The 21,101-nt window shown below is 30.4% G+C and overlaps 1 protein-coding gene across 7 annotated transcripts in view; it reads left to right on the top strand.

Annotated features, from left to right (window-relative positions):
* Positions 1-21,101, top strand: part of knockout (Stork-head domain-containing protein knockout) — a 234,907-nt gene that overhangs the window by 114,106 nt on the left and 99,700 nt on the right. For 2 of the 7 annotated variants that reach the window (XM_076413506.1, XM_076413507.1), the window contains one exon: positions 12,140-12,322. The exons of 4 other annotated variants lie outside the window; for them this stretch is intronic. The gene's annotated coding sequence lies outside the window, so the exon portion shown is untranslated. Of the gene's footprint in view, positions 1-12,139; positions 12,323-21,101 lie in introns of those variants that run through there. One more of the 7 variants, XM_076413509.1, reaches the window with a different exon arrangement.

Genomic DNA, 21,101 nt, shown 5'->3' with positions numbered 1-21,101 from the left:
TTTTGTATGTGAACAGTTTCAAATCAGTTTTCAAAAATCGGCTTAGATTTTGTACAGAAATTTGTAACTGCGAACTACGTCTCCGAATTGATGTTTCTGCAACACTATCGTGCACCAGAGCCATATTTTCAGCGTTACGAGATGCCCATTGTCTTCCAGAATGGGGCCTATCTGCTGTCGTACACTACTGTCGAAAATTCGTAAGTCCGTATTTTTGACGCAATTTCCATTGAGTGACAATAATGGAACGATTATTTGCAACAAATATCGTCATTATTTCCGCTCGCAACACAATGATTAAGGCCAAACTGAGATAAACGTCACCTAACTAAGATGGCGCGCAATCAAAATGGTAACGGAACTTTTGCTCCACCTATTACGAATAACTATATGTAATACTAACATTCCATATAGCAACTGGGAATGAATCTTGATGAAAAACTTAAAAAAAAAAGGAAGATCTGGACTAAAAATATAGAAACATATACTGGATAATTAGAAGAGAATCATAGTTACAAGTACATAACAAATTGCTGTAATTTTGAAACATATACGGATACATGATATTCAATTATGGGGATGTTCTGGGAAAACTAATATAAATACAATACAAGTTTACTGGAACAAATTCCTGAGAAATATTGTACGTGCACCTAGATATCACAGGACATTACTTACATCGGAACGTTCAAATACCGACTGTCGCTCAGGGAATCAGGAGAATTACAAGGAAACAAGAGGAAAGACTCATTTTAATCTGGAAGTAATATAACTCTTGGATAAAAAAAACAACAGGACATAGACTCAAAGGAATCAAAATATTTGTTCTTGTGTAGTGTAGTGGGATGCAGTTAATAATAAAATAGCAGCATTAATACAGAAACATTATGATACCAGGGACTAAGACAGGGCCGACTTGTTCTCCTAGATTTATACCTAGATATAAGTAGTTTTCATTATTGGAATTATTTTGCAGGTTAGTCCGCAACGACTAGCAACAGTGTAACAAATATATTTAAAAAAATAAATTGCTAGCACTTTTCATCTCAACTAAAAATAGGATGACCCTAACTTAAAAAATAAGTGTTTAGTATGTAATTATTAACACATGTAGTAATTCCTTTTATGCTTTTCTTATTACAGTCACTTTATACATCTGTTAACGGTTATTTCTATATATACTGACTTCTTGTGCTTATAATCACATCATTTTCTACCGCCATTAAAACAAACCGCAGTGACGAATCAAGGGCACGAAAGAGAAATTTGTTATCTTGAAGGACAGATACCCACACGCGGTAGCTTCAGATCAGTTTGTCATTTAAACGACTGTGGTATTCGGCTAAACACTTTGTGGTTAGGTTAAATTAATTTTTCTGAAATTGGTGGTTTATATTTTTTTCTCTTAACATATAAAATCATTCGAAATTATATTATTATATTGAGAAAAAAAATTTAATATGAAAGAGATTCGTTAATCTTCGTTTCCGCAGTATAATTTTCGTTGATATTTTTAGTTCTAAGGAATTTAAACACACTGATCTGGTTCTCTATTTTAAGGTGTCGGTAAAAATGATGAGAATTTATTTTAAGAAAAAGAATCACTTAATATATATATATATATATATATATATATATATATATATATATATATATATATATATGTATATATATATATATATATATTTCAACATAATAAACTAAATTCAGATCACTAGGAGCCATTACTGAAATGCTAAAATATACGTAATTATTAAAATAAATACGATGCCACAAAATCTCATTTTTTCCCAATATCTGAAACAATATATACTTATTGATACTGGTTAAAATGTTAAGCTCATTAGAGTTTATCTCGTTAACACCAGTTGAGTGGCCATAAATGGAAGGATAATTAGTACTGGATAAAGGGAGTTAGTCGTGGATAATGTATTTAATATAAAATCGGTTATTAGATTTGCTTAGAATTAACAATATTATTTATAAACTAATTTACTACTACTTTTCATTTACACTGGATCAATACAGTTCGCATCGAAAATACATGTAGATATATATAAATAAATAAATAACTATTTACCAAAATAAAATTGTATTCATGTTCCTGTGGTCTGTTCTTTTGATATCACCAGCGTTTTCCTATAGTTGTGTTGTCTCCACGTTGGTGTAATTCAGCCTTTATTAACCCTTTTTTAGGTTTCATAGCGAAATATTGGATGGACCCATCGTTGGAACCATCGTGCAATTCTTCGGTTGTTACGATAAATATTGGTATTTCATCTAAAACTTTGTTTTAGTAGCATTGCGACTTTTTAAAAAGCTTGTTAATCACTGGTAATTACATAGTAAATCACAAACTGAACATATAATGAAATGAATGAATGCACATTTCCCGTATAATTACAAAGGAATGAATATTTCACGATTTTATGCCTTTTTAGTGGTATTTGGGTACAAAATTGAAGAACATTAGGTTAGATCTAAAGATAGTTCCCCACAATTCGAAAGTACAAATACATTCTCTTGTTTGTTACTCTCTCTACATCTTTGTTATACTACTTCGATGAATTTTTCAATGATACAAGAACACACGTGCCTATTCACCACGCTGTTAAAACAAATAAGAAGCCTTCCAATCCAAACCAAACATATCGACGGCTAAGCGGATTTGACAAGGTTATACACGTATACATCTTGAAAAGTATTTGCGCTAGATGCCAATACCGCTGCTCGCCGAAATATTAGATAAGACCTTTCACAATGTTTTGAGATTTTTACATTGTACATTTGTTCCGCAAGGATGCAACTTGAATTGATAATGGCGGCACGATATGAATTAATTAAAGTCGAATGTTGTACGTTCACGAGTTGTGGATCTTTTTCGGTACTTTCATTCTCTTTAGAAATTTTATTATTTGTCATTTCTAAGATTAGATTTCGGCGGTTTATCTTCTATCGGCTTTCTAACAAAGAATTTTTCGGAGGTTAGCCAGGTGATGTATTGTATGGTCATGTCGTGACCAATTTTATGATATTTTCAAATGCCTTAATAGAAAACAAGTCGAAAATAACGTATATAAATATTGAGCTTTAATTCTAACTTTTACTATAAAAAATTTTTAAATTATAAGAAAAAGTTCTACCTCAAACGGATAATAAAACATATTTGTAAGTATAATCCTACGAAATTTATTATTTATTACATATGATATAACGTCAATTAAAATAATTAATAACCGTATATTAAAAAATATTAAAATAACTATCTCATGTACTAACACTTACTAAAGTTTTTAAATGGCATTTAATTAGATTTAATTTCCATTAAGTTTCTATACTCAACGAAATATTGATAAGTATAAATTGATACACCACTGAACGTTACAAGAAAGTATCATAAGAAAAATAATTTTCAGAACTGTAATAACTTCAGGGCATCAAATCAGTACATATACAAATTAGTAAGTTTGGGTATATTAATATATTCTCTCTACAAAAAATGCATAATTTTATTGCCTTCCCCTAACGCTTTAATAGATCCAACAATACGGAAATAACCGAAAATAATACAAAATCCTAAATAACATTGATTAAAATTAAATAACTTCATGTAGCAATATTTTAACATACTCACTTTCCATTTTAACATCGTTTAGAACGAAAAATTTTGGGATTTGTCTTTTGATTCAAAATTTCCTACCGGTATTTTGCAAAACAAATTTGCAAAACTGGCAAAGCAATGAAAAAGTAACAAGCTTTGCCAAATAACCCGTGCCCAATTTCATGTCTCCAGGTACCCTATTTTCCTCAAAAGGGAGGCAATATTTTCGCTAAACCGATTACAGATCATGATTGTGTTCTCCTTGATGATCAAGAATAATTTACCGCGGTTACATGTTTTATATTTGACTGTCTAATATTGGCATTTAGTATAGGTATGATGAAATTGATTTTTTTAAATATTGGGAAACACTTATTTCTATACTGTTTTCTACAAAATGTAATCGATTCTAATATTAACTACTTATAACTAACGGTTTGTATGAATTTACCGTAAGATAGCATCGTAATCTTCTCAAAAACAAACGAAATGCCATTCTACAAGGCTTCGCCTGCCGATATACCTTTGCGCTCTAGAGGTCTTGCCTCGTCGCAGCCATTCATGTGCACCTGAAGTATCGAGTTTTGACATGGCGAGTTCATGCGACAAAACAAGACGGCTTGAGTCTTCTAAAACAAATCGATTTTTTATCATATAAATATCTTTTGGAAGTTTAGTATTTCTAGTGGGGTTTATACTCCCTGCTGAGTGGTGATAAAACTTACAGTTTCAGCACAAAAATATGTTTTTATTATTAAACTGTATTTGTGGATTATCAAGCATCTATCTGTGGTTAAGTTTATGTTTAGTGTATACACTTCCTCATATATTTTAAATTGGAAATATCTCGCTTCTGTCTCTTTCGAGCATATAGTTGTTGTATATATTACCTCAAATTCTTTAATAAATCTTATAGTTCTTATATTCTTGTCTTTAAATGAGATTTTTATAGAAGTATCTCATTGTAAGCGCTAACGAAAAATTGGAATACATAATAGATTGAACTTGCAAGTTTCACTGAAAATAAGCAAAACTATTTGTGGATAATTTACAAAAAGTGCTAGAGAATCATATTCAAATACCAAAAAGGAAAGTACCAACGACATGATCTTGGTTCTTGGTCTTTAGTGATATGTGATGACCGTTAATTTTAATTATAATCCTGAGAATAACATATTGTTCATAAGCAGAATCTTTGGTGAATAGCAGACCAAAATCTTTGAAAATTACACCTATATTATTATATATACATATTACACTATATATACCATTTTACACCTATATTAATCTTCTTTAATATGTCTCATACATTTCAAAGATTGTGCAAAATATATGGTTACTAGATGTGTTTTTCCTTACAATATTGCATTATGGGTATTTTCCTGTGTAGAGTTGACATTAATAGGTACATACGAGAAAAGTTCTTTGCTGAACAAACTGATTGAAATATGTTTAGAGTGGTCTGAATGTCGATTAAATATAGTAACAAAACCCTTACTTCTTTGTTTATGTCTCCCAAGGGCTGTAAAATATATTAAAAATATAAATATATAAAAATAATATATTAAATATATTAAACAACTTATAAATTTATTAAAACATTATACAGTGGTTTGACTTTCCCATTCTACTATCATCAAGTAATATATCTACTTGACAATATAACTATAAGTCTATAATTAATAAGAACTAAAATTTAGAGGTATTTTCCGTAAATTTAATGCATTGTCGTTATAAGTTGTTTAAATGATTATTTCCTAATCTATTGTTCATTAGTTAGCCGTGATATTTTTCCTATTTTTATGGCATAATATTGGTTCTACGATGAAAAACTGTCTAGTTTACTAGTCGTCATCTCTAACATATTAAAACCAATGCTCATATGTTTTCATCCATGTATGTTAATAAGTTGACCAAAGAACAAGCTTCCTATCAAATACAAGGTTTTTCGGTATCTTCGGTGCTTTGACCTTAGTAACAGAAGTACAACATTATTATTGTTATTATTTAAGTATGAATATGTTATGTTTTGTTATATATGATAAGTGCGGAACTATTCTCAATTATTACAATTCATTTGACAATATTGATTGGACTTGCGCAACAACTTCTCTCTCTGCTCTACATTGGCGATGGAATAACAAAACATGTTCTTCTGGTTACTGTTTCTTCGGTAAAGTGGAAATGTTAGTTGTGATGATTATGACCCCCTTTATTATATGGAGATTGTCTTAATTCCGCTAATCCCAAGAATTACCGAAGGTTAGCTAACACAATTTAGTCTCTAAACTATATCTGTCGATTTTCTATTGTCTCCAGATGCCAAATTATACTGCCGAAACAAAGTTTTGGTCTGATTATCATTTAATCAAAGGGAACCTCAAAGTTTTCGATAGAAAAGTAAAGAAGAAAAAGAAATAATATTGAAGTGAGATGGTTGGATCTGTGACGTCAAAACGTCGCAATGTTGCCGGATCAATACTGAGTTTTAGTTCAGTTTGTTTAGGCTTTGATATACATCAAAATTCTAATCTAAATAAAATAATAGAACAAAAATTTTATCAAATATAATTTATTTTAACATTACAGTACATCTTAAAACAACAATTAATTATGCAGCCACAACAGTTTATAAATTAGAGGTATAACCTCTTATCACTATTGCCTTCCAGGATTGACAACTTTGACAGCATTGTGTCTTTTTCTTTAACTAGAATTAAACGAGAAGGAAAATATTGTCTGATTCTGAAACGAATTTACAAATTGCGAAAGTCAGTACATTAAACATCTTAATGACGTTTATACCAAAAAACCTTGAATAAACTATACGCTAATTTGTGTTACATCTAATATAGAGTCTGTCATCTTATAATTTTTGGTGTTATCTTAATTTTCTTCGGACTACTAACCCAACATTGCGAGTTTCTATTATAGCAAAAAAATATATGTATCGATTTATCCTCAAACACACCAACGTATGTTATTATCAGATTATTTCAGGATGACCATTTAACACTACAAGAACTCAGTTCATGCCGTTCACGAGGCAATTTTTCGAACAACCGATTAAATGCCAATTTAGAGATAGTCTGACGGCATTTTTAAATGTAGCATATGGAGAAAGTTGATTATTATTATTAATATATTATTAACATCTTCAATAGGTATCTCGTCGTAGCGAAAGAGAAACAAGGAACAGTTCTTTTTTTTCTTCTTTTGTAATCTGTCTATGAGATCGTTAGGACGGCCGACAAAAACGCTGTATCACAAAATAAAACGACATCATTACGGGCAATCATGTCTGGTATTTTTCTCACAGATCGAATTATCGAGAGAAATTTCAGCTATTATGCGATTTTTAACTTGTTTCTGCTAAATTCAATAGGGCGTTTCTTGTTTTATGTCCTCGATATGTGGGAAATAAAGAATAGTATCGGGTATGTTTGGATTTCTTTGTTTTATGTTGTTAGATCGTGAACAAAGGCTTCATATACTTGGAGTAAAGCTTTCTCGCCATCGATTTTTCGTAGAAATGTGTCAGGTATCTTCAGTAAATTTAAAATTAGTTACTTAAAGTCATTTTTTGAATTCCATATAGTTTAAAAATTATGCTATTGCAACAAACTATACTACTCAAAACTAAAAATTATATGAAATAGTTCATGTTGTGTCATAATAATATTAAATAACAATAAACATCAGCATATTTTATAGATTTTATTATAGATAGACAGACAGATATTTTATATGTTTTATTAGACTGAAAGATCGCAGTTTTGACAAGGTATATATTGAAAGAAAAACCCTGGGATACCCTAGGGCACCCTCCTTATAGCCCTGACTTGTCATCTTGTGATTACTTTTGTTACGCCCTTGAAAAAATCACTCGGAGACAAAAGATTCGAAAGAAAGAAATGAAGGAGTAGGGGGTATGTGTGCAATTGGCTGACAACTCGTCCCGAAACTATTTATGAAAAAGCAATATTCAAGCTTTTTGGATCGTAGGCAAGGCTGTATAGAGTACGTAGGTGACTACACTGAAATATGTTTAGTTTGTGCATACCATTGATCAATAAATTAATTTTACAAAATTAGTGTTTATATTTGATTTTTGAAAATTTTTAATAATCTAGACTAGGTGCTTTGTATGCTGATGTGTTATCAATAATAAAATCTCAGCTATATACGTAGAATTTACCTATCTCTTAGTGCACAGTTCATTGTTTATCGAAAAGAAAGAGTAAGTTAAATCCGACAGAATTCTAAATTTTAGAACATCAAGGTTGCTTGCAAATAAGTATGGATGTTTTTATTTGCGTAAGCAAAAAACGCTGGCTAACAAGAAATCCGCTGGTTTTTATAAATAAATTCAGTGTTAAACTGCTAGTTAAAAATGGAAAAGTGTCAAGATATTTTAATTTTCGCCCTAATATTCATATTCAGTTTTTTCTTTCGAAAATATAGGGCGAGAATTTTGGTTGCCAGAGCAAGGTTAGTTATACTAAACAAATTTAATCAAAACTTCTTACAACAAAATAAATACACACAAGGCCCAACAAAACCCAGAAATATAATTATAATTTTTAGGCAAATTCAAGAAAAGTCTGAGTGTATTTTCGAAATATTATATGATTATTTCTTAGAGCTTTCATAATAGTTTTTTAATTAATTAATCTTTTTGTATGCATCAATGGAGTTCGAATTTACATTAACTGTAACTTTGCATAAGCCCTACTATTCTACATAGTTATACTTGGCTTGTGTAAATAATATTTACAAGTTTCTCTATGTTGAATATGCGTGCTGTAAGTTTGCAACAACAGTTTGTAAGAAATATATTATTCATATATATTATATAATTGCCAGATAATTTAATAAGAATTACATTATAACAATGTAACTTCGAGCTAAACATCATACCTTTAATCGTAAATGATTCTGTGTTTTTCAATAAAGGTGATTCGATATTAGTAGCCATCTTCTATAGCCATTTGTTGTTTATTGCTAAAAGTAACTCATAAAAAGTAATGCATCATCATGTAGTAACTACTTGATGCTAATTTTTGACTAACACTTTCGTTGATCTCTATTTTTAGATGCTAGTTTTCTGAAAATGTAGGTCTACGTTAGCTAGTCACAGTTAAACTTAAATCACACAAAATATCAAACAAACCAAGGCCATCGTAAAAATTCTGTTGAACATAAACTGCTCATCATTGACTGTCATTGACCACTTCATTCACATCACTGGTGAATGCTCCGTAGTAGTCGCGGCGGTATTGTACGATATTATAATAAACAAAACATTTGCAGGTAATTAGAAAGCAACATAATATTTATTTATATTACCTGTACATAAATATATCGAAAATATTTCGTATTTATAGTTCCTGCTTAAAATTCCTTCTGTTATTCAACACCGCCGTTGTTTGCAGCTTTTTATTAAGGAAACTGCCGTCATAATTAGTATTTTCTTGCTTTTTTTTCCGCATACAATAGATCGCAATAGTACGTAAATAAAACAGTCGACTGAACCAGTGGGATATAAAACAAACTTGAAAAACAAATGCTCGCTTTCGGAAACGCTTCCATCTCTGTATATTCATTATATCAAGGTCGGCTAGCACCTGATGCTTGTTACTGTTGCATCAATGATACTATCACTAAAGTAAATATTGTATTTACTTGCTCTGGGTCAGATAATACACGATTATTGGGAATCATAACGATATAGATCATATATAATTTAAATATATACAAATAACGGTCATAAGCTATTAATAATTACCTTGTTTTGACTTATACTTAACAATACTCATTTTGTTTTTAAAACGTAATTCATTAATGCATTGATTATACTCTTCTGTGTCAGTTTCCTTACATAATAAAAACAGAAATTAGAAAGCAGTAGCAGAATCGATAATTTATTTTATGGTATATTGATAATTTTATTACTAAAAACAAGAAAAATTAAAGAAATAAAACATATTATATTAATTATATAGGGCAACCTATTAGTCTTTACTTAATCTCTAATAAAATAAGATAAAATAAAAGTTACAAACATTTTTCAGTGCTAACACTACTATACTGTACTTACTACTGTAGTTAACTATACAAGTTCACACGGATCACTCTCTTGAGTCTACGTCCTAGTTCAGTGTAGTGTGTTGAGTGTTGTCCAAGAGTTGGAGTACTTTTATGTTATATGGAAGTGAGATCTTTCGTCATACTTTGTTGGGAATCCCTAAACTTCATCCATGACAGTTGGACCGAAGGTCTAGGTCTAAATAATTGTTCCTATAGTATCTGGGCGAGACAGTTGGTGCAGTTATAAGACACAAAAGAAAAACAGAAATTAAGTGAAATAGTATAAATAAAACACAAGAATAAATAAAAAACATGAATCTGCTTCATGTTTATTATTATAATTGTAAATGTTTCTATGCAACAGTTTAAAATCCGACAAGGAATATCCATCCCAGTCATGCTTGGGATGGTCTCTAAGTTTCTCACTGGCCAGTCTGTAGGTTAGTACCAGTAAGTATGGTTTGAACAATATTTTAAACAGTAGGTCTACTGTAGACAAACTGTAGTTGGTAAAAAGGACCCTATGAAATGTAATAAGTAAAAAGGAGTAAATAAAATACAAAATGAATATAACTAACATACGCCCTTAAACTTTTTAAAGTGTATAGTTACAAATAAAAATAATATGAAAATAACTGCTTAAAAAATAAATAAATATCTAAACACTAGGTTGATTGCACTGATTAAGTTGGATTGAAATTTACAATTTAGGAAAGAATGTAGAATAAAATACTCAGTAGATAAATATTGGAATGCTCAAAAATTATAACAGAGCATATTATAATACATTAAGTTGCGTTATATATAGTAATCTACAAAAAAAAATCTCTAGAGTACCTATAAACCGATTTTAGAGTACGAATATGAGGAATCCACAAGGGAATGTGTCAAATATTGAAAGAAATAAGCAGTTAAAAAGCAAAGTTATCGAAAAAACATTATTATAAATAAATACAGGGTCAAACCATTAACTTGAATAATTAACTGAAATAGCGAGTGGAGTTTTAGGGTTTAAGGGGATGTATTAGTCTAGGAGCTTAAATTTGAAATATTTGTTCAAGAGAAATTACTAGAACAGTGCTTTTACTATCAATTTTTTTACTAGATAGATTTTTTACTATATTTTTGGTACATTTAAAGAATAAGCTACAAACAATGTTACAGGGTGGTCAAGTGCGGTTTCTTAAAAAAAAATGGCGCACCCTCGTTGACATGATTGCAACCTTTCTAGTAATCTGGAACCAAAATAAAGAAGAACAATTTTAATCCCTTTTTAATTCTAATTCTAATTCTAATTAAAAAACGACACTGTTTGTTAAAATTTTATAATATACATTTTTTTCTATATTTTAAAGTCTCCTTTTACCAATTAGAGATTTATCTGGACTGGACCTATACTTTAACGTGGGCTGAACTACGGTTCTCGGCATTAAGCCTACCGACTGGCGAGTGACCAACTTAGCAATCATCCCAGAAGACATCCTGTCTTAGCCAGCCTCTTGCTGGCATGACTGGGATCATTTTTCTTGTCGAATTTTGCACTCTTGCCTAAGACGATCACAAATATTAAACAATCACAAACACAAATTTACGACCATGCCCCAGCAGGATTCGAACCCGCGACTATCGCAGTAGTAAGTGGACCGTCCTGTCATTTTTACCACTGCGCCAACCAAGATGGCTTATTATAGTTTTGTTAGTTTACTTTGTGTGGTCGAAGAATGTATATAGAAGGCTCAATTTCAAGTAAGTAGGTTGAGTACAACCTGAGATATCTTAACAAACATCCGGAAAAATGTGCTTCATGTTTCAAGGAAAACGCATTCAAAGTTAGGCCGGTTTAGATCATGAGCAGATATAGTAGATCACTAGAACAAATCTACCAAAATAATTTAAAATTTGAAAAATCCTCTTAAGACCATATTCTCAAAGGTCCAAGCTTAAATTACGAAACACGAAAACCATTTTTTTAGTTTCTATACTAGAATAGTCTCTTGATCAAGGCTTAATAAATTTATTGTAAAAATAAAAAGTGTGCTGTTGAGTTATGACAGGAAAATCTTAACCTAACTTTTATAAAATCTCATAAATCTCCCAAAATATATTTCTTACTGCATATAAAAAGACTAGCCTGTGTTAGACACAGCAAATAATAAAATCAAATTAAATATTTAATGGGTACAGTCAGGAATTAAACGAATTATATTTCGTTACAAATACTTCCATTAGCAAACATATTTTAGTTAATTCGTTACCTATCTCGCAATATCCATCTACACAACAAAAACCTTTTACTTGTTTAGTTTTAAAACCTAATATTATTTAACACCAGAATTTGCAACAACAAAAAAAAAAAGAATACGATAACTGTTTTATTTTGACTTTCAAATAAAGATTTTTCCACAATATTAAAGTAAACCTAACTGAACTTTTTACTCTTTTTTACAGGTAATTATAATGCAACCAGCGGACCCATTCGTTTCCATCACCTTCTGACACAAAAACGCGCCTCCATCAAACGCCATCTGTTGAATAAACAAAAAACGAAACCGTATAGTAAATAGGAATAAATCAGCTTAAGTGACTCGAGTGGCGAAAATGTGATTGCGATGGACTTTTAAGTCTTTCTAGGTAAGTATGTAAGTAGCTCTGAAGAGTTCTGCTCGATTATTCTGCGCTTGTCCGCGTTCGGTAAGCCTTTGGGCTAATATGTTAATTTTCGATGTAATTGAAGGCGTATAAGTATCCTTTAATTGTTGTAGGATACGTTTTTATAGTGCTATTAAATCACACAATTTTTTATTGTTCAATAATCACCAGTAATAATTACATCTAATTAATTCTCGTAATTTATAAACTGTTTTTAGTTTACCTTTTACCATTTTGTAATGGCTGATACAAAAAATAATAAACCAGTGACTAATTAGCCTTAGTACGTGGTATAAAATGATCGAGCTTTATTTTGATATAGAAATTAATACAAAATAAAGAATATTTTAAGTACTGTTAAATATGTGTGTTAATTAATTATAAAAATCTTTTTATGGATCGATTTTAATACTTAAAAACCCTATTTCAAACCTATAAATTAATTTTTCTTACAATACGTTCAAGTACTTTTCATTTTATCTAGATGGGTGTAACTTACTGGTTTTAGCGGGGGGTTCCAACCACAGTTCTTGGCTTTAAACATGAATACCGTTAAATATTTTGCGTGTTGATAATAACAAAATAACATAAGCTTCCTATTACTTTGAAAAAATGACATTGATCGTATTAATTTAAATGTCTACAGATTTTTCTCCAAATGTGTGTTATTAATAAAATCTGTAACAATTAATTTAATTGGAAATATGGTCCATAACTGCGCTTTAAAAATGTTTAATTGTGTTTGTAGAGTTCACCTTGCTGAACTTTTGAGTTTAAAATATAGTTTGTATGATGACAGATGTAAAGTTGAAATGTAAGAAACAGTAAAATATGAAAGGAAAACTTGTGTACTGAAGTTTGAATAAAATATACTTAAACTAGTAACTCTAATGGATAGACTATATATTAATCATAATTATTTGAAATTCTTAGAGTGCTCAAACAGATTGCTGATTGGATATTGTCAATCTAAATTAACAACATTATTTTATGAACAATATCTCAAATTTGTACTCACATTTTAACTAAATGCGTCAACTTATTAACTATTAGGAGACCTGACTTATTTGATTCATTGTAGAATGTTTTCTCGGCACAAAAGCTGCATAAATGATTCTTTGAACTTAATGTCTTCAACGAAATCTGTTGCTTTATTGTTGCTCTTATCGTTTTACACCATATCATGAATGTTTGTATTGTTCGACACATTTAACAGCTTTTGCTTATATTTCTTAAAATCATTTACTTTAAGTCACATTATTAATCAACAAGTGATACAAAGTATTTGCTCCATTGGATAACGATCGTGAGTGAGGATAAACAAGCACAAACTGTGCGATTCCCTGTAACCAGATGACGACTAGATTATTCAGCCTTAGACTTACTTGGGCAATTTGACTGATCTACTTGAAAACTTGAGTACTGAAACAAAGGCTCTATCCTAATTAGACAAAATACTAGTTAATTTTTGAAACGAATATCTCTTTTCAGCAACCTGTTCCAATACTTTCAATGGACGGAAAACACACTCAATTCTAACAAAATCTTCCCTCGATGGTATCAATTGTCAAGAGCTGTACGTCATTTCAAAGTTATATGGCTAAACATGTTGCAACATATCGTTATGTGTACCAGCAACTTCAAAGTTTACAAAATGTCTATATGCAATCACACATTTTCAATTACTTTAAAAATATATTAGGTGTATGACATTAAATTTGTTTAGATTTTTCAGAAAGTGTATTTGTCCATTGTCTTTGAAATAAATATTTAACCCTCCAATATGGAATAAACTGGATAATTTCTAACCTACTTTCTTTTTCTGATACAAAAAAGTGTTGTAAAATGACGTGACGTGTTTCTAGCAGTGAATGACAGTTCTGCCTTCAGCAGTGACGCCAGTGTATTTCGTTGATTCTGTCTACTTTTTAATACTTACTTTTTAATTTATTGAAACAATTAATATTTACATTTACATAGTTTTATTTTTTATAGTTTCATTTAATTCTTACTAGTTTTTATGAATCCTCTTCTGGCCTTTAAATAACTTCCTCTATCAAATTATTATTTTGACTTGATATTCAACAAATCTGAAATCCTGAGATATAATTAGATATCTTAGTAACTACTTTTTGAAGATAAATAACTATAGCAGTGAAGGACAGTTCTTCCTTCAGCAGTGAAGCCAGTGTATTTCGTTGATTCTGTCTAAGAAATAGGGGAGTCTTCAAGAGATATAATTAGGTTTATATCCCTTCGCCGAAATGCAAAATTTACATGGACAGATTTCAAGTTATTCAGCTGTATTTTTCAGTCTAATTCATTTGTAGATACTATTGACTACCACTTGACTAGTCTAGACAGAAATATGTGTTTTGTCAGAATCACTGCGTTCTTGAAAATATTGTAAGTACGGTTTCTTTTGTTGTTGGGATATAGGTAATGTAGAGCTGATAGAGGAGTGGTCCCAAGACACTACCATATAAAGCTCCAGCTGAAATAGGTTTAAATGTACACCTGGACATGTTCTTTTTATTCGAAAATAATGTTAAAATGGAATCAAACTTACGACAACGAATACTGAATACGTAATTTTTACGGTTTTTTTTTAACACAACTTTTTCTTATGTACTATTTACTTAACCTAGATTCCGTGTAGCATCTCTTTTATGCTAAAGCGGCATTGTTAAAACGACCAGACCGCGACAAAAAAAAAACGAAATATATCGTCACCTGGCCGGCATTTTCAATGTTTGATCTAAAGTGAGCTTTCTGATTTCAGATAGCTCGTCACGTCAATCAAATACGGAGTAATCTGCCGAGCATCTACCGGTATTTAAATTCGATTGCTGCTTTGATTTTTCGAAATTGGGTTAGCGACTTAATAAGCGTCGAAGTCATAGGTCGTGACATCGACATCAAGTTTCTCTTCGGTTAGAATCTCGCGTTATGACGTGATTATAGCGGAGGAATATCGCCTGGCTTAATAGGGATTAGTTTACGTTTTATTGTAATTGCTATACATATACTGAATACAAATACAGTTATTTGCCGTTATGGTCCGACAATAGAGTCCTATATAGATGCTGGTAACTGTAAATATGGTAAAGCGATTGCTGGGACAGCAATAATATACGTTGTTTACTAGTAATTAATCGCATCACTAAAATGGATATAACGTTTTTATGTCGACACTTGTTCAATGGTTTTTATAATTATAAATCATTATCTGTTCAGTTTTCATCCCCTATCCATAATGTTGAAATGCATCTTAAAGATCATTGGATATGTTGGCTTTGAAAAAAAGATCATGACATTTTTCCTAATATATGGCATAAGTTGGAGTCAATTTACTATTTCCGTATATTTATTATATTATATATTTGCTATTTCTTAAGACTATATGTTATTTCTGCAGGAAATAAACGTCTTTAGAATAAAGCGCTTCTTTGACATCAGTATACAGTCAGTAAATGAGGCTATCCCTGTACAAACTGTTGATAAAATGAAGATAGAAATTGGCTTGAAGTGAAAACTATTAAAAACTACTTTGTACTACAAAACAAATGTAGAAAAAGAACGTTACACTGGCATAGCTCATTCCTGGTTGTAGGCAAATAATTAAATATAGAAATCTAGTAAAAATAGTTATTTTTATGGTCACTGTAATTACATTAGAAATACGGAAGACAGTTCAGACAGTACTAAATAGTATTGCGGAATTGGTGGTAAGAAAGGGTATCATGGTCATATATAGCCACAATAAATATTTTTTAAATAATTGGCTTTCATAAAACTACATTTGGCTGTATGACTTGCTCTTATATTTCAAAATTTGACTATTAAGTCGTATGAAAATAATATTCTTAACAATTGTAGACTATATTATAACTCTCGTATAACTAAACTCATTCTTCGTCTTCTTCTTACCCTATATCTAGCTACGACATTGTAATTTGTGAACTTAGAAATGACAATTCTTTTATATCGAGTAATCTATGTAAATGTTTAATAATATTTTTAGTATTGCTTAACTTTTGGTGAACCAAAACTCTTTGTAATTGTAAAGCTACTTATTTAATAGCTGCTCTTTTTATTCGAGAAAATAATATTAATTTTTTCTCTCCATATTACGGACAATAAACTAGTATTAAATAATATTATTATATTCCCTGTTTCTACAATTAAATAGTTTGTAGATTAAAAAAAAACGGGACTATTAATAAGTAAGCAAAGAAGAATTATTCCTAATCATGTAAAATTCAGTTCATAAACTGATTAGATTGTTGATCCTGGATGTATTCTGATGCATACTGATAGGACTATTAAAGTTGCCGTTGGAGTGAATACAGGATTATTTCTATTTAAGTTGAACAAATCACACCATGATTCTAATTACAATTATTTACCCACGGTGAATGATACTCTTTTAATTTTATTTACGCTATAATTTAATTAAATATTCTCATATAGTCTCCATAAATAACATGATATAGATCCAACCAATCTTTCAAAACAAATAAATATTCTAAAGTTATGTTAAACGGAATGTTCTAGACAAAGATATTTATGTTTCCTGTGTAGATCCTGAGTAAATCTCAAACGTAACGTATCTAAAACACTTTCCACGTATATATCTTATTAAACCTAATTAATCAAATTGTTTTGTGACTACGTCAAGCAACATACGCAATTAACATGATAAACAATAATGCAACTACCTTTTTATTCTCTTATATCTCGTTTATTATAGCATAATGAATAGGATGAGATTAAAATATAATTTAACAATATACCAACATTATATTTTTCATTTTTATATTGATGAGCAACTGTATATGGACCAAAACACTTTATAATTTAAATAATTTATGAAACTTCAATTAATATTTACATTTACATAGTTTTATTTTTTATAGATTTATTTAATTCTTATTAGTTCTTATGAATTCTCTTTTGGCCTTTAAATAACTTCCTATATCAAAATATTATTTTAATTTGATATTCAAGAAATCTGAAATCCTGAGATATTATTAGATATCTTATGAAATACCTTTTGAAGATAAATAACTATGAATATTATATTGACATTTTTTAGACTTTGTGCATCTTGAAAAACGTTTTGACAGTATCCCCACATCCCCACATTATAAAATATCCAGACTTAGAAATGATATAAGGTTTTTTGGACCAACCTCATGTAGCAAAAATCTTATATTGGGAAAACAACCTTCATATCATACACAGCTTAGTAGCGATCAAAATGAAAAACGTAAGGAGGACATATGTCCAGTTGTGACTGGCTGTTTAAGGACCATAAGTACACCAGAATTAAACATTTTTAAATCAGTTGAAGCTCCCGTATTATTTAGTTCAAATTATTTCATCATAGAGAGTAGAAAAACTTAATACCAACACACCAGTTTGGGTTTATTAACAAGCACTCAACAATTGACGAAGTCCACAGAATAACAGATGTTCTTGAAAAAGCCTACGAAAGTAAAAAAAGTATGCTCAGCCATATTCATAGATGTAGCACAAGCGTTTCGATAAGACTTGGCATGAAGGCCTTGTTCATAAACTACAGAAAATGTTACCAAAATAACACACCGAACTAATGAAATCGTACATTACAGCCAGAATGTTTAGAGTTAAACAAGAAGAAGCTTACATTAAAAGAATCTAAAGCAGATGTACCACAAGGAAGTGTACTGGGGCCAATGCTTTATCTACCCTACACTTGCGATATAGCACAAATGAAGAATATTACGATGGCTACTTGCTGATGATACAATTGCTGATTACAACAGGCAAGTGACAATATAAATAACTGGACATAAGCTTGGAAAATTAAATATAACAAAAATAAATCTGCATGTGCAGTTCACCTACAATTAGACCCTACAAGCACCAATAACATTAAATAATACTATCATTCCATATAGCAACAACGCTAAATATCTCGGAATGAATCCTGACCCGAAACTTCGCTGAAATAATAAAGAAGGAAAGAAAATAACTGGAATTGAAATATAGGAAAATGTACTGGTTAATTGGAAGAAAATCACAATTATCAGTACATAGTACAAATTTTTCAGAACAAAGTACTGATAAGTATTTTGAGCGCACCCAAATACTACAGAACTACTGAACTGAGTCAAGAAATCAAGAGAATTACAAGGGGGCATAAGGAAAGAGTCTATTCTTATGAGAATATTGAAGTGTTGCAACTTTTTGATACCGGCAGAGCAGGACACAGATTCAAAAGAATCAAACCATCTGATCTTGTGTAGTGTTGTGTAGTGAGGTACATATAATAAAAAAAATACAGCAGTGACATGTATATACATTATTTCACCTGAAGTAGGGCCGATGGGTCCTCCTGATTATATACCTAGATTTAAGTTGTCATAAATACAAATTGTAGGTTAGTCGGAAACAACTAGTAACAATATAATAATTAAATAATAAAAATATCATATCTAATTAACTCTACATAATCTTATATTGCATAATACTACTTATGCATAAAGGAGTAATAATACGTGTATTGCATTATAGATATTAATAAAAATGCCCTACAACCCACCACTATAATGCAGCATATATATATTTCCTTATAAACTATATTTCACAATGCATTTTTTTCATTGAAAACTTTAGCAATCGACGTTGGCGATATATCTAAATAAACTAACACGTATGAGTGAATTACATATCTTGGAGTGGCTATGAAACCCGTGACAAATAAATAGAAACCATATGTTGTATGTAGAGCAGGTGTATAATAATATTTTATGTTCCAATGTATTTTTCAAAATTATACATTACTGCCTTTATTAAATACTTAAATATTTTGCGCTGCTAATTATTTGCTTTCAAGCTGTTGAGCACTGAACGTATAATAAATATATCAGATTGAAAAGCAACAATATTGTATTTAGAGATCAAAAAGTAAGTTTTTATATCAATAACGTATCTCATTACATTCTATATATTTTTAACTATAGTAGAGATTAAAATAACACATATAAATTCAAAAGATAGGTATTTCCTTATTGTAATAACTCTTAAATAAAAAAAAACATTGTTATTGTTCCGACTTTTCAATTTTCACTTTTCATCAAAATATGAAACATAAAACATGCATTTATGTTCATTGAATGTGGTGATATTGTACTGGTAATGTATGAAACCTGGCTTCACAATTATTTAAATATCGACAGCTAAATAAAAAATTAAATTCGTTGATAGAGTGCCTAAAAACTGGCAGAACAATAAATTCAGTAATTGTAACCATTTAAATTAACTGGTAACAAAAATTTGTCAAAAAACTCGTAAAGTAGGATGGATGATGAAGGCTGAAGGAGACATACACAACGTCACTCATAATTTAAGAACCTGACCGGTAAGTTTCTCAAGTTAATTAAGATCGAAGGAGTCAGTGAAATAGACCGTGTTTCAATATTAAGCAGTCTTAACATTGGTTTGTTTAATCAATTACCGAGTTTTTTTGTTAATTAAAAAACGTGACGATCGCCTTCTATCTCTCGAACAATTTGTCGATGCTGTTTCCTTAGAATTTATTGTAGTAGAGAATAATGACAGAAGGGTAATAAAAAAAGATTGTTTTATATTGTATTTCCTTATTGTAATAACTCTTAATTAAAATAAAAGCCATTGTTATTTTTCCGACTTTTAAATTTTCACTTTTCATCAAAATATGAAACACAAAAACATGCATTTATGTTCATTGAATGTTGTGATATTGTTCTGGTAATGTATGAAACCTGGCTTCACAATTATTCAAATATCGACAGCTAAATAAAAAATTAAATTCGTTGATAGAGTGCCTACAAACTGACAGAACAATAAATTCAGTAATTGTAACCATTTAAATTAACTGGTAACAAAAATTTACCAAAAAACTCAGGAAAAGAAGAATGGATGATGAAAGATGAAGGAGAAATATACAACGTCACTCATAGTTTAAGTCAGTGAATTAAACAAACAAATGGTTCAACAAACAGGTTGTTCAATCTAAATGAAAGGTGTGAACGAACATGAAGAACGAACTTTTGACTAATAAAACTAATCAATTTTTATTCCAACTTTTTCCATCAACTTTTGCTGTCCTAACAATATTTTTTTATCATCTGCCATGAGTGACCATTGCTTATATTGGTCCCATTATGAAATATCCATGTCTGCTCTAAATATGCAAATTAAAATAACTCTTGCTGATTTTATTATATGCGTTTAAAAATTGTATTCCTTCAAAAACAATGTCTGAACAGACCGACTTTTACGGACTGATACAGTTACATATCTGAACTTCATCAGATAGCGCTGTGTCTCTATTTAACCAGAATAAAATGAGAAGGAAAATATTGTCTGGTTCTAAAACTAATGTACAAATTGCGGCAGGTGATAGATTAAACAACTTGGTGACGTGAGTTTACTGTTATTTTGAATAGACCAAATTTCATGGAAAATGACGTTCATCTAGCAAAACAGTTCACAATAAATTTATTGAAACTGAGTGAAATTATTAGAGTACTCGATGCGAAAGTACGCGAACTTCATCACCAGACATAAAAATGATGACTGGTGCCGAGAAAGGGCCAATCACCTTCTCTCCTAATCAGCTTCGCGGCTATAACAAGTGCAACTCTACACGAAAACAATCGCCACATGCAAAACGGTCTCGAGAAGCAATCAAAGCCGTGATTATTTCGCGTTTTCCCATATGTTCAGCGCG

This window comes from Rhynchophorus ferrugineus, unplaced genomic scaffold, assembly GCF_030347505.1.
Source record: "Rhynchophorus ferrugineus isolate W39M unplaced genomic scaffold, kcgeb_rfMv2 rfM9, whole genome shotgun sequence".
NCBI classification, from domain to species: Eukaryota; Metazoa; Arthropoda; class Insecta; order Coleoptera; family Curculionidae; genus Rhynchophorus; species Rhynchophorus ferrugineus.
This window is presented reverse-complemented; position numbering and strand designations above follow the sequence as displayed.